Genomic DNA, 17,112 nt, shown 5'->3' with positions numbered 1-17,112 from the left:
TATATTGTTTATAAAAAATACCATGATAAATATATAAGAGTCAATAGTTATAAAAAGTACTAGAAACTAGAAAATACAAGTAAATCTATTGCTTGACCCTCATGCCACGAGAAATTTCTAATTTCTTGTCTCGTACTTTATTGGGAGTCCATCATAAGCAAACATTGATTAAGGAAAGCAAGTTATTGGGCCTCCTAAGACTTAATTTTCCTCCCAGAAAATTCAAGACATCTTTCAAGGGAATGTTGCACACTCAAGCCAAATCATCCCCCCTCGATGTTTGATGTCACTTCGCTTTTGGAGGATTGTGTTACCCATTTTTGGACTTGCAAAGTCATTCCCGTGTTGCATGATAGTGGTTTGACTTATAGTATGGGCATGGGCTTCATTTGAGACCAAGGTTCCTTCAAAGCATGAGCGGAAGCAGGGAGCGAGAGCGGAAGCAGGAGCAGGGAGCGACATTTTCAAAAGCTCCTAGTTCGGGAGCGAATCAGGAACAATTTTTTATATAACATATATTTTTATATATTTTGGTCCATAAATGTCAACAAAAGCATGTAGATTGATGAATTAGATATAAAAAGGCATAAAAACATGGATTGAACCACATAACATCAATCATCTAGAAGTTATGATCTTCAAAACCCACGTCCACAAGTTAGTAACATACAACATATCGAGTCTCATGATTCACCAATCCTAAAGTTTCAAGATTTCAAAATTCAATATATAACATTTATCATCATTGATCACTAAAGTTGTAACTTGTACTTGTAATCATTACCATTACAAAGTAACCAAACGATAACAAAGAATATCTAACATGAAATGAAATGTTTCAACTTTCAACTTTCACGAAGCATCATATTCATAATTCATTACCCATGAGTTATAAATGCCAACTTCAAACTTCAAACTTAAGTTGTCATATAATGTTTATAAAAATACCATGATAAATATGAAAGAGTCAATAGTTATAAAAAGTACTAGAAACTAGAAAAGACAAGTAAATCTATTATCTACTGCTTGACCCTCAAGCCACGAGAAATTTCTAATTTCTCGTCTCGTACTTTATTGGGAGTCTCCTCATGCATAGAAGAATCACATTGGTGCTCTTGATTAAATAAAAGTTCCATACCCTAGTACCCTAGGTGCTCTTGATTATTGGGAGTCTCCCCTGCATAGAGGGCTTGGTGCTCTTGATTAAATACAAGTTTCATACCCTAGTACATGACAAAATCCAATGGAAACATTGCAATTCCCCCCAATCCTGAAAATCCTGAAAAACAATGATAAGTGGGATGCATATTATGCGAGATCTAAAATTCTTCTTTCTCCATATGAAATCCAATGAGGACGAAACTACTCTCAAACATCCTAAGTCATTTCATGGTAATGTTAAAGATTTTTGTAAAAGGACGAAATTCTCATTTATCTTTCATTTTCATCCCTTTACTTTAAGAATTTAACATTACCATGAACTGCATATCAACACTATGGCCATAGGCTTGAACATTAGGTTGCCCCACTCAAAAATTATTGTTTCCAATCTTTGATAGCTCCCTCTATCACTCTTGAATTGGCAGGGATCGAAAAAAAATAGGGAGCGCGCTCTAGGAGTGGGTTCGAGGGGGCAGGGAGGCAGGGAGTGTTACGAACATAAAATTGTATAAAATAAAATAAACATAAATAAATATAAATAATGAATAATCAAATTAATGATTATTTAAATAGTCATTAGTTCACTGAAAAAGCCCAATCATGAAAGGACACCTGCCTAGGTATATATACAGGGCCTCATTATAACATTCGATCATCCTTATACATTTTATATATATTAATAAATTATTATTACAAATACCTTTGTGTATCTTTACATTGAAGTCAACAAGCTATAAGTTTTGTTGCTTCGGTGGTATCAAAGCCATGCGAGTCTTTGAACGTTATCTGCTGCACAATATGTTGTTAAGTTTTCGCCCTGAGTTCATTGAGCAGTTTAGTAAAATTCAAGAAAAGCTTCAGCAATTAGAAAAATCATGTGCAGAAGTTACAGCACGTCTAAAGGAAATTGATAATAAGGAAAATGAAGCAGTAGATGATTATAATGTTGAAGGTTCTGATGAAGCTAGATCAAGAGGAGGATCCAAATGAAGTTGATCTTGATGTGGATGAGAATGATATAGATCAAGATGATGATCCAAATGAAGATGATGTAGATGAGGATTATGTAGGTCAAGATGATGATCTAAATGGGGTTGATGTGGATGAGGACTATCTTGAGAGACAAGAAGATGAACAACATCATAACAATGAGGAAGATGCAGAAGAAGACATTGATGATGACGAAGAGAAAAATACGAAAGAAGAAAAAGAAGAATATTTGGCTTTGAAACAACAGTTAGAGTTGTATGTTGAAAGGGTTCAAGATGTAGATCCACGGGTGCAGAAGTTGGCTCTGAAGAGTATGAGGCAAAAAATTTGAACCGCAACGAGCTCTATGACATCAATACCTAAACCTTTGAAATTTTTTCGACCTCGCTATGGTACATTAAAAGCATATTATGAAACAATGGCAGATTTTGATCTGACGAATTACCTGGCAGATATCTTATCAGTTTTGGCTTTGACGATGTCCACAAAAGGGGAAAGGGAAAGTTTAAAGTTTAGGTTGCTTGGCTCCAAGGGAGATATTGGTTCCTGGGGTCATGAATATGTTAGGAATTTTTCTAGAGAATTGCATAAGAGTACCAGAAGCAGCAGATGGAAGAGGTGCACGTTGATGATCCAATGGATCTCGTTCAACAAATCATCTCTTTTCATGTGAAGCACAATGTGGAACCAAAGCAGTTGACCTTTTAATGGAGGTGGAAGAGTTAGGCATGTTAACTGATCATATTGATGCCACAAATTATAAGCGTACATGTTTGTACTTGACAAGCTTTGCAAGTTATGCTCCAGGACATGATGACATGTTAGTCCTCGACATAGCTTATTCAATTTATACAAAATTTGGAGAATACACAAAAGCACTTAGAGTGGCCTTATGTATGCACAACATGCAATATGTGAAGGCCATATTCACTGCATGTGTAGATCCTCTTCAGAAGAAGCAGCTCTGCTACATTTTGGCTCGACAGGGAGTGGCATTGGAGCTAGATGATGAAATGACAAATGGCAATGAAGAGCAATGGGAACTACTACAGGAAATAATTAATAACATAAAACTGAGTGAGGGTTTTTTGACTCTAGCATGTGATCTTGAGATAATGGAGACAAAGTCCCCTGAGGATATCTATAAGGCACATTTGATTGATGGGCATGCAAGTGCGGGTGCAAGTGTTGATTATGCTCGTCAGAACTTGGCTTTTTAAGAACAAAGAACATGGGAAAGCTAGTGTTGCTGCCAGTTTGGGTTTGATTCTACTTTGGGATGTTGATGATGGCCTTACACAAATAGACAAGTATTTCAGTAGCAATGATAATCATGTGATTGTTGGAGCTTTGCTTGCAATTGGTATTATAAATTGTGGCATCCAAAATGAATGTGATCCTACATACGCACTTCTTGCAGAGTACGTCAGTAAGGATGAGTCAAACATTCGAATTGGGGCAATTATGGGCCTTGGGTTAGCATATGTTGGTTCTCAAAAGGAGGATGTGCTTAAACTTCTTTCTCTTATTTTAGTAGACTCGAAGGTACCTACAGATGTAATTGCCTTCACTGTTATATCTCTTGGATTGAACTATGTTGGAGTTGCAATGATGAAGTCGCTCAATCAATTATTATTGCCTTGATGGAGAGAAGTGATTCTGAGCTAGGAGAGCCACTTACTCGATTTCTTTGTTTAGGCCTTGGCCTCTTATATCTTGGAAAGGAGGAAAACGTTGATGCAACTTTGGAAGTAGCAAATACATTCAATGAGAAAATATCAAGATATTGTCAAGTTAAGTTGGAGTCCTTGCGTATGTTGGGACTGGAAATGTTCTCAAGGTACAAGGTCTTCTTGGTCTTTGTGTTGAACATCTAGAGAAGAATGGCAATATAGATTACAGCGGTTATGTAGGGTACAACGCAGATGTTGCTGCAACAATAAGTAACCCCAAAGAAAGCAGTGGAGGTGAAGGTACTGTACCATTTAACTAATTGTGATTTTCAGAAAACCCTACTGATCATGGGGTTGAGGATGATATTGATTTCTTCAAACTTCCAGCATTCGATGAATCGAATTTCACTATTGATACTTTACCTGTTGATACCCACAACATAAACGATGATTGTACTGATGCATGATCATTTTTCGTAGAATCGAAATTCGTTGTTGATTCTTTACTCCCATTGATAGCCACAACATAAATGATGACAGTACCAATGCTAGATAATTTTTCATATGATCAAACTTTGTTGTTGGTTCTTTACCCACCACTGATACCCACGGCGTAAACTACCACAGACCGATACATAGTTATAAAAAAATAAAAATAAAAATAAAAATTGTTGTCGTCCTCCCATTGTCAAGCATCGTAACCGAGGTCGAAGGGTCAACAGGGGTGAAGTGTGACCCCTGGCAGCAGTTCGTATGGGCTTGGTGTACGTAAAGGGTTGGTCGATATATATATTGCGATACAACATAATTAATAACATTATAGATACCATATAAATTAAATTTTTTAATTATTATTAAAAAATGTCAATATATACAAATAAATAAATAATAATAATAATATTATTATTATTATTATTATTAAAAAACCAAATTATACAAGCTTGAGCTACCAGTGACGTCGAGTGACATATGTCGAGATGACAATACGCAAAGTGAAGAAAATTGTTCAGGGTTAAGGTAAAGGAAACTGCCAACAATAAGCTTTGAGGAGAAAACTGTTTGAAGGAAGGGGAAATGTTATGAACATAAAATAAAATAAAATAAAATAAAATAAATATAAATATAAATAATCAATAATCAATATAATGATTATTTAAAGTCATTAGTTAACTGAAAAGGCATGTCTAAAGACATGCCAAATCATGAAAGTGTTGAAGAAAGTGTAACTAGGTTCGATCTTCATAATGACATGATCTTTGTAAATGATTATAAATTAATAAAAGAGAATAAATTATTTTTTTGTATGCCTTGCTACATGATCAGAATTGGATCCATGAAAAATTATTAGAGTTTTATAACTGTATCAAATCAGGACAGACTTCAAAAACTTGTGGACAATGAGCTATCAAGAAGACCTCTGGACAGTGGCAGTTTTTAGCCAGCAAGGAACGACGAGGACCTCGGTCAAAGCGCGCTGACTGAGGCCCATGGAGACCACGTAGGGCATAAACTAGCAGTTAGGAAGTCCGGATCAAAAAACGGAGGCCATTTCTAATCGTGCATCGTTGGGCAAAACCCCTCGAAATGGAAAGGCCCCGAGCGCTCGGTCACAAGGAAAAGCCGAAAACCGTGGGAACATCGCTAAAGCAAAAGGTGGGTCCCGTGCTCCAAAACCAGCGAAATATCAAAGGCGTTTTGGGCAGTAAGCGGAATTGTCAGGAGACCCAGCGATGCCATACAGCGAACGATGCGTGTCCGGCGAATGAGAGAGAAAACCGCCTCTCATCGCGGGCTAACGTCCGAGCAAGTCAACCACGCGATAAGAGCGAACACCGTAGGATCTGGGGGCTCCAGATCTAACGGTGGAGATTGCGCCCGATGGGAAACCGGATTTGGAGGGAGAAATATGCAACGGCACATGAAAGTCTGAAGTTCGATTTGACCGCTGAGTTGGCGGATGAATCATCACACAAGAGTAACCGAAATAGCAAACTATTTGAGGAAGAGCTGGCACAGTTCGTAAGAGGACAAGTGGCCACTTCCCTGTGAGACGTTACACAGTGGCGATGACGCGAAGGCAGGGAATTCCAAGCGAACAGCAGCAGGCGATCCAAAGGGGCAGAAGAGGAAACAAACAATCATGAGACAAATTGGCTTTAAGCCATGAACAGACAGAGAACAGAACAGGAGGACAGAGAAAGGAAGAAGAAGAACAGTGAAGCAAGAAGCAGAGAGCCGAGCTGACCTGCAAAGTTAAGGCAGCATCGAGCAGACAGAACTAGGCTTGAGAGGTTCAAGCAATCCCCGTGACGATATTTGTCGGGACTTGAGTACCAAGTTGGACTCATCCCATTAAGACAAGTGAGGTCGAGACTTACGAGCAGACAAAACCAGGCTTGAGAGGTTCAAGCAATCCTTGTGATGATATTTGTCGGGACTTGAGTACCAAGTTGGACTCATCCCATTAAGACAAGTGAGGTCGAGACTTAGTAAGGAAGAGTATGTGCACTCTAGTGGCTTGGGGGATCCAAGAACCACCCTACTAAGCATCATCTGTTTCAGAAGACTCAAATTGAGCTCCTCATTGTAAAAACTCTGCTTAAAGACACAATAAAGGAAGGCCACCACTGAAAGCTGGACCGGAGACGTTGCCCAAGCGGATTGGGTGAACTCCTTATTAATTTGTTGTATTCTTGTATTTGCTTACTATGTTTCTCTTATTGTTTTCCATTTTCCAGTGTCTATGTATTTTGCAATCTTATTGATCCGTTGCCTAAGATAAACATAAACACACACTAGCACATGAGTCTGTAATACCTTCATTCATTAATTAATTAGCCGAGGTCACTCACGAGTGATTTTCAGATCACTACATGGGTTTCATGAGCAAGAAGTGTCATTAGGTCAAAGACTTCTTCTTGATGTCTTTAGGATTTATTAATAAAGTCAAAGAGTCAAGTCATGTATGAAGGAGCTCTTTATGAGCATATGTAAAATGTATTCTAGCCTAGAGCAGCCCTCCAAGACCAAGATCAATCCTCCAAAAGCAAGCACAAGAAGTCTACAAGCAAAACAATAAGGAGATCATCATGTCGGCCTCAAAATTGAATTAATTAGCTAAATGGCAGTCACGTCGGCTCAATAAATAGACGTGTCGTTTCACACCTTCAAGTCGGCTTGCATATATGGACGTAACCACTATGAATACCCAGTCAGGGTCAACGGGCAAAAAGGCATAAGTGAACTTGCGTTCTCTCTGAAGTTTTCGGATGGATACAAGGTTTGAGATCCGCATCAAAGAAGGACAAAACTCTGGTTTGACTGCAACCTCAGATGGGTATAAGGTGCAAGAAGAAACTTGGGCTAGTCTGACTCTATCACATGGTAATACGCATGATTACAGGGATCAGAAATACGCATGACAAGAGGACGCAATTTTGATGTAACAATGAGTTCAATGCTAGATACAATCTCGGCATACCTGTGGATGGAGAGATACAATCTCGGTATACTTAAGAATTATGTGGCAGCAAAGTCTCGAATAACTATAAGTCAGAAATCTCGGATGAATGACTTTGGATAAGGACAGAGGTACAGGACTTTGATGAGTACAAGGGCTCGAACATATATGTGATCTCAGTAATAATAATAGTAACTACAAGTTCTCCTCCTCGATGATGACTGTCTCAGTGTATCTATGATGATAATCTCAATGCAAGGAAAACAATGACTGTCTCGGTGTAGTGTTGATCACTATATTTGTGATGGAGAAAATGGGAGATGATACACTCTCTAGACAATTGATCTCTGCCTCGGCATAACTATGATCCCACAGTAATATACTTGGCATACTAGACAAGGTCATAATGAAGCTCTCAGTGCTTTGATAAAGGCATAGAATCAAGGTCACAATGAAGATCTCAATGAAGACAAGAGACCTCGTTGACATGATGAAGCAGCAGTAATGAAGATCTCAGTGATGCAGTAGTGATGACCTCAGTGGTGCAGCAAAGATGATGATCTCAACAATGACGAAGAAGAGGATTGGTGTCTTGGTCTTGGAGTGGCCTAGGAGGTCAAGGGTCATGGTCTTGGTATTCGTCAATTGGAATCTCTATAAGAAGAATTTTGTGTGGATTTCCCCCTCCAAGAGGGAGAGGTTTTGGCCCTGGCAGAAAGCCAAATATCTTGTGTTCTTGTCTCTTTGGTTTTGATAGCAGTTTGATGAAGCAAACACACATACTAATTTTAAGAAGAAGATCAAGCTAAGATAAAATTGTAAAAACACTTCACAAATTGTTATCATGCTAAGAAGAATCTCATTAATTTTGAATTCCCTAGATTCTTCAACATGGTATCAGAGCGAAGGTTTAGAAGTCAGAGGAAGGGCAGAAAAGAGACATTCAAGGATCAAGTTTCAAGCAAAGCATCAAGGAAAGCTATAGGAATCAAGATCTACATTCAAAAATCAAGACCTAGATCAAAGAAGCAGCCTACAACAACAGTCTACAACAGCAAGGGTTTTGGAGAACAACAATGAAAAGATGAAGTGTTCAAATCTCAAGATACATGGCAACAGCTTTGGTGACTCCCACAATTTCGATCTACAACATACCAGTGATAGTCACTATCTCAGATTGAATCCTTTTCTATAAAGAACACAGTCCTAAAATCTCGGATTCTCAGAACTTAATGATACATATTTGAGGGCATATATAGGAGTTTGAATAGACAGTACTCGATATAGAAGCTATACTAATTGATGGGTCTCTATATATCATGGCAAGCAACCTCAATTCGATGTTGCATACTACAAGGTTCCTTATGTAGCCCAATTATATCAACAGTTTGTTGGATATATAAATCAAGATAGCTCGAAGGCAAAGAAGGCAATCTTCCTATCAAGGATCTCATCCAGAGGAAGCATCAATACATCTGCCCCAACTACTACCAACATGATCAAGGTGAAGATTTCATCTTCACAATCAAGTAAGTATCTTTTCATTCTATAATCAAGTTTGGTTCTATGACTTCATGATTGCAAGAAGATCTATAGGTTGGATGGGTCATCAAAGGTTCTTGCATGGAATAAGAAGGATTGTCATAATCCTTATGGAGAAGAGAAGTCAATGAACATATCAAGGTCACCTTTGAATTCATAAGAACTCTTAAGATTCTCTCATTCCTGTGTAGCAAGAAAGTAGTCATAAAAGAGATATATGGAATACCAGAAGATATACTCTCTGAAATGTAGTGAAGAAGGTCATATCACTTAGACTTGATTGAAGGTATCAAAGAATGAAGAAATATATTCATGAGATCTCAATTGGGAGATCTGAGAAAGATGATAAGAAGATAATCATCTACGTTCTTAATGAGCAATATGGCAAGTGTCCTTAAGACATGGAAGTTTCCTCATTTAACAACTTGCGATATCTATGCAAGATGGAAAAAGGACAAGTTGTGGACAAAAGTGTTAAAAGTTAAAAGACTTAAACATGTGCAGAAAGGAAAGGGAAGTGTGGTCCTCAAACAAGACAGAATAGTTAAGATTCAATACTATGGGAAGATTATGGAAAGAAGCTCATATCGGCGGAAGGATAAAGGAAGCTGAAGAAAAGGGTTGAGGAAAGAGGCAGTGATAGACCTCTACTATGAGTGAAATGGTGTCCCTCAAAAAAGGGTCCTATCATAAGCTCCGAAATCTTTTGCATATATGACCATGATAATAAGATGCATCGTGGCATCATGGAAGCTGTAGAAACAAGAGCTCATGATATCACCATGGGAATCATGAAGGACAAAATCCATGGCAATTGAATATGACGGATATAGCTCTTGGGAACCTCTTTGGATATTAAAGGAAAGCAAGGAGTCCTCCAAGACAAGGCTCATCATACATCAAGTCAAAAGGGAAACATTTTCCAGATGGGGATATGTAAGATCCTCAAGATCCTCGGATGGAAACCTCAACGGAGGGTTCACTAATCCAGAGAGGTAGCAAGTGATTCATCAGGAAATCCAACTTATGGAATTCATGAGATGATGGTGTGAGAAATGAAGCAGATCAAGGAATTGAAGATCTAGGTAAAATGAGTGGAAGAAGCCTAGATGACCTAAAGGTAAAATGAGGTATATATGCTTGTGTTTAATATTGTAATGTCGTGTCATATAGTTGCAGGTAACATGGATCAAGCATGATCAAGAGAAAAAGGATCTCCTCCTCTGAAAGGATGCACGAAGGCATAAGGCACAGTAGATGAAATCGACATAATATGTCCTCATATGAAGTATGAGGTGGTTGACTACAATTAAGGAACTCTGATTGAAAGCTCCTAGGAATGGAATGTGTAAGGAAGGAAGAGATCATGAAATATGCAACAATAATGAAGGCAATCAACATCCAAAGGATCAGGAATATTTGACTACGAAAACTCCCAGAAAGATATGAAGACTCTAATGGAAGTCTGAAAAAATTGGAGACCCTTGACAATGGATATCTTTGGGAGATGTGTCAACATGTATGCAGGATGTTGATACCTACAAGAAGATGTCACTAGAAAAGGCCATCACCAAAAAGTAATATGTGATTTATTTTTTGGTTACTGACCTCTTGGAGAAAGTACGGGTATGTGTGCAGGGCCATGGTGAGGAGAGTTGTGAAGGATATCACAACTATGTACCTTGTGATCTAGAGCAATCACTGTTGAAGGAAAAGTAAAGATAGACGGCCCTATGACGAAAGCCCCACATACAAAGCCAAGGAGAATACTTTCCAGGAAAAGAAGGAATGACATGACTAAGGAAAGTGATGGATGGTTGGACCCTACATATGAAGAAATTGGTGACATCAAGGATATGGATCATTAGGCAACTAGAAGACCCTATAAAGTACTGATAATAGAGTCCTTGTTTAAGAGGGAGCTCTGGAAGGTTCCTCTCAGTAAAGGAACATGAGTAAGTTTCTAAGTAAAGAGAAACTTGGAACTCATCCCTCGTTAAGAGGGAGAGTTAGAAACAACATTCTTGTCTTCAGTTTGGAAGAAAGAATGGAAGATTGTGTAATCATCTAACATCCGACACTCTTTGAGGATGTGGTAGGGCATCCAAGACAAGAGTGGGCAAGAGGACCAATATTCTTGAGGGTTGGGAACCCAAGATGAGAATAGTCCTAGTAGGACATACTCGGAGAACACCCGGGTGGATATGACCCTAAGAGAGACAATGATGATGCGTGTCTATCAGTGATTGGTCTCGCCAACTCTGATCTAAGTGAAAAATAGAGCTGTTAGTAAAGGCCTTGCTAAATGAAAAACAATGTAAACTTTGAAACGAGAACTAATACAATTACCCGTATCGTAGAGGTAGCAAAAAAATTACCCGATTTTTAAAAGTGGTGATACAGAATACACTTCTTTTTTTCGGAGCATATTTTTGACACTTTAAATAACTTATACGATTACCCATTTTGTAGAGGTAGCAAAAAAGTGACCCGATTTTGAAAAGTGGTGATGCAGAATACACTTTTTTTTTCAGAGCATATTTTTGACACTTTAAATTTTCTTATGTATCAAATATAAATATTTGTTTTTAAATGTTAGTGATTTTCATGTTGATTTTGAAACGTGTTGATGCAACATAACCTTTTTATTAGAGGGCTTATTTTTCACAATTTAAAATTTATTATGTCCAATTTTTTTTTTTCAGCCATGATTACTTAATGAATTTTCAAGTTGTTCCATTTTTCTTTTTTTAAATGTTGATTACTTAAAAAAACAAATATATATATATAGATTTAAAGGACAAATTATCTCATAAAACATAAAAGAATTTAAGAAAAAAAAAACATAATTTAAAAAAACTATAAAATAAAGTAAGTAAAAATAGAAAAATTAACAAAAATATATTATTTTAAAAAAAATTAACAAAAAAAAATTTAAAACTACTAAAATTAAGATTAAAAATATTAAAAAAAAAACTAAAATATACTCAAATTAAAATAAATTGAAAATTTAGAAAATATATATATATATATATATATATATATATATTCAAATTAACAAAGAAAAAAAAATCAAAAAACATTTAAAATTTAAAAACAAATATCTATTTTTAATTTTAAACAAAAAAAAAAAAAAAACATTTAAATTTTTTATTAAACCCTATATTTTTTATTTAAAAACAAAAAAAATTAAAATTAAAAATATATATATGTTTGATTTTAAAAAAAATAAACATTTAAAAAAAAAATTAAATAAATATTTTTTATTAAAAACAAACAAAAATTATGCGCATAGTTTTTTTTAAATAAACATTTAATCTTTTTTTAAATATACTTTTTTTATTTTAAACATTTAATTTTTTTTTATTTTTTTTAACATTTAAAAGAAAAAACAAAAACAAATTATACTAATTTTTAAAAAAACATTTCAAAACAATTTTTTTTAAATATTTGTTATTTAAAACAAAAAACAAAAAAAACATTATACACATTTTTTTAAATGAACTTTTAATTTTTTTTAAATATATTTTTTTTCTATTTATAGAAAACAAAAAATTGCGCACTCCACCAACTGGCCGCCCGTGCGAGCACTGCCCTGGGCAAAGGGGCTGTTGGAATCGCCCCACTGCCCGTGGTGGCACAACCCTGGGCGAAGGGGCTGCACGCAGCCTCCTCTACACAGGGTCGTACCACCACGGGCAGCAGAGGGCGTGCGGAATTTTATTTTATTTTTTTAAATTAAAATATATATATATATATATATATTTGTAAAATAAATTTATTTAAAAAAATGCTTAGAATTTTTTTGTTTTAAATAAAAATATTTTTTTTTTAATTGTTTTTAAATGTTTTTCTTAAATCAATATATATATATATATATATATATATATATATATATATATATATATATATTTTAAATGTTTTTTTAAATAAAAAAATATATGGTGCTATGATAAAGGCATAGAATCAAGGTCACAGTGAACATCTCAATGAAGACAAGAGACCTCGTTGACATGATGAAGCAGCAGTAATGATGATGAAGCAGCAGCAATGAATATGTCAGTGATGATGACCCCAGTGGTGCAGCAAAAATGATGATCTCAGCAGTGACGAAGAAGACAATTGGTGTCTTGGCCTTGGAGTGGCCTAAAAGGTCAAGGGTCATGGTATTGGGATTCGTCAATTGGAATCTCCATAAGAAGACTTTTGTGTGGGTTTTCCTCTCCAAGAGGGAGAGGTTTTGGCCCTGGCAGAAAGCCAAATATCTTGTGCTCTTGTCTCTTTGGTTTTGATAGTAGTTTGATGAATCAAACACACATACTAATTTTAAGAAGAAGATCAAGCTACGTTAAAATTGTAAAAACACTTCACAAATTGTTATCATGCTAAGAAGAATCTCGTTAATTTTGAATGCCCTAGATTCTTCAACAGAAATGAAACCTGCCTAGGTATATAAGAAGGACCTCATTGTAACATTCAATCATCCTTGTACATTTTATATATATTAATAAAATATTATTACAAATACCTTTGTGTATTTTTACATTAAAGTCAACAAGTTATAAGTTTTGTTGCTTTAGGGAGGGGCACTCCCTCGCAACCCTGTTTGAGACATTGAAGGTTAATAACTTAATAAGCATTATTTGATGTTTCATTGGAGTTGTTTTGAGGGTGTCACCCCCTTTGGAGGATTTGATCACCTCTTTTATGATGGTTTCAAGCATAAAGCTAATCATGTTGTGGAGGACAAGTCAAATCACAATTTTGGGAGAGGGTTTCAAACTAGCTATTAGAAAGAAAATTATATAAGGCTAGTCCCTCATCCCATTTGAGTGTTGTGAAAATGTAAGATTGTGTACCATAATAAGAACTTCATTTGGTGCGAACAACTTCTCTTGTGGATTGGTTTTTCTTTCTCTTTCTTCTTGGCCATTGCTAGATATTGTTCTTTCGTATGATTTTTGCAAATTTTCCAAATTACACAAAGTGAATCAAACAATTGAGGGGCTACATAGTAATGTGGAAGACGAGAGTTAAAATTTTAGGCCTCACCTTCTCTTCGTTTCTCCTTCAAGGACAAGATAAGATCTCTCCTAAATCCATAGCTGACCCATTGGTTTAAGGTATAGAGGGAATCGCTCCTAGTTGAGTTTGGTACCATATATAATCTTAGACAAGAGTGAGGGCGACTAGACATAGACTCAGAAGTCACTTTCTTGTCAAAAAATACAAGGCAGATTTAACCTCACCACTGTTTTATTCAAATATCCAAAACTTTTTCCAAAATTCTATTTATATAAAATCTAAAAATATAAGAATCAAAAAAATACAAAAACATTTCACTAACTTAACCTCAATTTTAGATTTTTCAGTTAGTGCCATCACTTGGGTTGCACCTAAATCTTAATCCAATTGCCCCAATGAAATTATAGTTTGTTTGTCTTGTGTATGAAGGCTGATTTGAAGCAAATCAAGCTGTTGTACAAGCAGTTTATAAGCCTACAAATTCAAATGAAAGCAGCAGATTTGTATGGTAAGTGAAACCCTCTCAGAAGGGCTTGAGGCTAAATGTACATATCTTCATATCCTTCAATTTTCTTCATTTTTGGGCTAACTTAACATTTTTAGAAGTGAATAATCAATTTCCCACTTGCTAGAAATTAATTTTTTGCATAAAGGAAATCTAAGCATTGACCTTGTTACATATTTCATCCCTCTTCATGAGTGATATTTTCAAAATTTGAATAATTTTCATATTACTCATTATCAAATGTTGGGCTGCTCATTTTATTCATATTTCATTGCTCTAAGATTTCCACCCAAGAATCTCACCTTGTTTGAGCACTTATGGGCTTGTGGGTGACCCCAAAAGGGAATTTAACCCGTAGCTTCTGCATTTTTCTACTGTATTGCAGGCCTGAAGTTGCTCAACAGCAGAAAAATTATCCATTTTCAAGGTATTTCATCTCAATCTTGGTAAGGGCTTTCAACGCTCAATTATTGTACTATTTCTTGGTTTACTCTCCATAATTAGAGTGTCGCTTTCTTGTTGGTCTACATTTTCTGCAGTAAAACCTTCAATTCAGGAATATCTTTAAAATTAACTCCTAGACTCCAACACCCAAGAAGTAATATCAGGCATTGGTTCTACTAACATGTGTTGGAGGTTACTTAGTGTGGGGAATACTCCCTTCACTCTATAGGAATTGGCCTAAAAAGTGGGGACTCATGCCGAGGTGACGATGGGCAATTGCCCTGTGTGATGCCAAATTAGCATCTCGTGAAGACCTTAGTGTTGATTTGGGGTAGCATCGGATGTGCTCTAGCCATGAAAATTGGTGGAGAGGCTAAGGCACATGAGATATCCAATACCCAGAAAGGGTTTGAACAGATTCTAAACAGTTTGGGAAATATTAAATAATTAATATTTTTAATGGAGTCCCTAAGTCTAGACTTAGGGAAAATAAAATATTAATGTGAATTAATATAAAATTGTGTTAGAATGGCCCAAAAGTCATGGATCAAGCCAGATCTAATCTTAGCCGTTCATTAGGGACTTAATCTCGGCCATTGATTTGTCAACAAGAAAAATATAAGAGGAGGCTTGAGGTTCACTTGGAGAACACACCAAGAGATCAAAATTTCGACTTTCTGGGGCTGGGTTTGCTGATAAAGTTGAGAGAGTGATCAAAGTTGCAACTGAGGGGCAGTGAATACAGAAGCTGAGAGGCAGAGATAGCACTGGGAGGATCAACACAGTAGCTAGAGAGAGGGACGCAGAAGCAGCCAAGGGTACATGCAGAGCCAGCCAGGGCTCACATAGAGGCAGCCAAGAGTTGCGCAGTGCCTCAAAGGGCCAACGTGGGTGACACAGAGGACTAGAGGGCTGACGCAGTGCCTCCAAAGGCTGACGCAGGCCAAGCCGGAGTGACGTTGGGCTAACGATGGGCCAGAGAGAGGCTGACGCAGTCCCTAGAGGCTTACGCTGGGGTTTCATGGGGCAGATTGGAGCTGCCGGAGTGTTTATCCGGGGTTTTAGCCAGAATATCTGCTTCCGATTAGAGAGGTACTACTATCGAGATTTTTCTCTGTTGGGTGAGCCGGATTTGGCACCTAAATTGTATTCTAAAACTGCTTAATAAATCGAACCCTCAGACAGCTGCACCAGTTTTTCTGCATTGGGTTTTTCTGGGGACATTAGTCCAAAAACAACGGTGTCACTTGTGTGCTTGTTTCTATTTCCTTCAGTTGATGATCTATAATGTGTTGAGCATGCATTTGTATTTATTTCCAATATTTACATGGCAAATAACTTGTTAATTAACAGAACAAGTAGGTAGGAACAAATCAGTAAAGTGCATGAAGGGTTTCTAACATGTCAAACTTAGAAATCACAAGAGAACTGAGGACATCAGCCGAACAAAGCAGCAGCAGCAAAAAACAGTTGTCCCGAGTGACAGAAGTTGTTCCTTATAGAGTGGTTTTCCTGCATTGGGTTTTTCCGGGGACATTAGTCCAAAAACAACGGTGTCACTTGTGTGCTTGTTTCTATTTCCTTCAGTTGATGATCTATAATGTGTTGAGTATGCATTTGTATTTATTTCCAGTATTTACATGTAAATAGCTTGTTAATTAACAGAACAAGTAGGTAGGAATAAATCAGTAAAGTGCATGAAGGGTTTCTAACATGTCAGACTTACAAATTCCAACATGGTATCAGAGGGTGGTTGCAGATCACAAGAAAACTGAGGACATCAGTCGAACAAAGCAACAGCAGCAGAAAACAGTTGTCCCGAGTGACAGAAGTTGTTCCTTGCAGAGTAGCGGCAAGATTGAGCTAGGAAGAGGCAGCGCAGACGCTGAGGGAGGTAAAGGCAAGCTCACGCAGAGCCACAAAAAGGCCAAGAGGGCTGATGCAGTGGGCTGAGGAGGTTGATTTGCTAGTGCCGGGATTGCACAAAGCCTAGGAACTCTAACCTTCAGTTCGCTAGGGTTTAAAAGGCTATGGGTAAGTTGCAGAGTGGAGCTAGTGGGGTACTGTAGTCAGAACAGTGCCTAACAGGGCAAGGCCAAGGTAGAGGGAGTTGCTGCCGAGGCAGATTTCTAGCCAAGGAATCCGAATCAGTGTTGTTGTTGCACAGACGATCGAAGAGGGGCAACTTTACGTTTGGCAGAAGGATTTCCAAGTGGGAAATCGGGACTAAGAGGGAATCCAGAAGAGAACTTCTAGACGATTAGTAGAGAGACCTAGCAGGAGTCAAACCGAGAACTTCAAAACAGGAAGTG

General features: G+C 37.0%; 1 protein-coding gene and 1 pseudogene across 1 annotated transcript in view; one reads left to right on the top strand and one right to left on the bottom strand.

Moving 5' to 3' along the window:
• The window catches only part of LOC149214099 (uncharacterized), a 231,856-nt gene that overhangs the window by 208,168 nt on the left and 6,576 nt on the right, over positions 1–17,112 (bottom strand). The window lies entirely within an intron of this gene.
• LOC149214100 (26S proteasome non-ATPase regulatory subunit 2 homolog A pseudogene) lies at positions 1,927–4,144 on the top strand (annotated as a pseudogene).

Source organism: Pinus tabuliformis, chromosome 1_1, assembly GCF_031772625.1.
Source record: "Pinus tabuliformis cultivar Carrire ecotype Pingquan chromosome 1_1, CPIR1, whole genome shotgun sequence".
Taxonomy (NCBI): domain Eukaryota; kingdom Viridiplantae; phylum Streptophyta; class Pinopsida; order Pinales; family Pinaceae; genus Pinus; species Pinus tabuliformis.
This window is presented reverse-complemented; position numbering and strand designations above follow the sequence as displayed.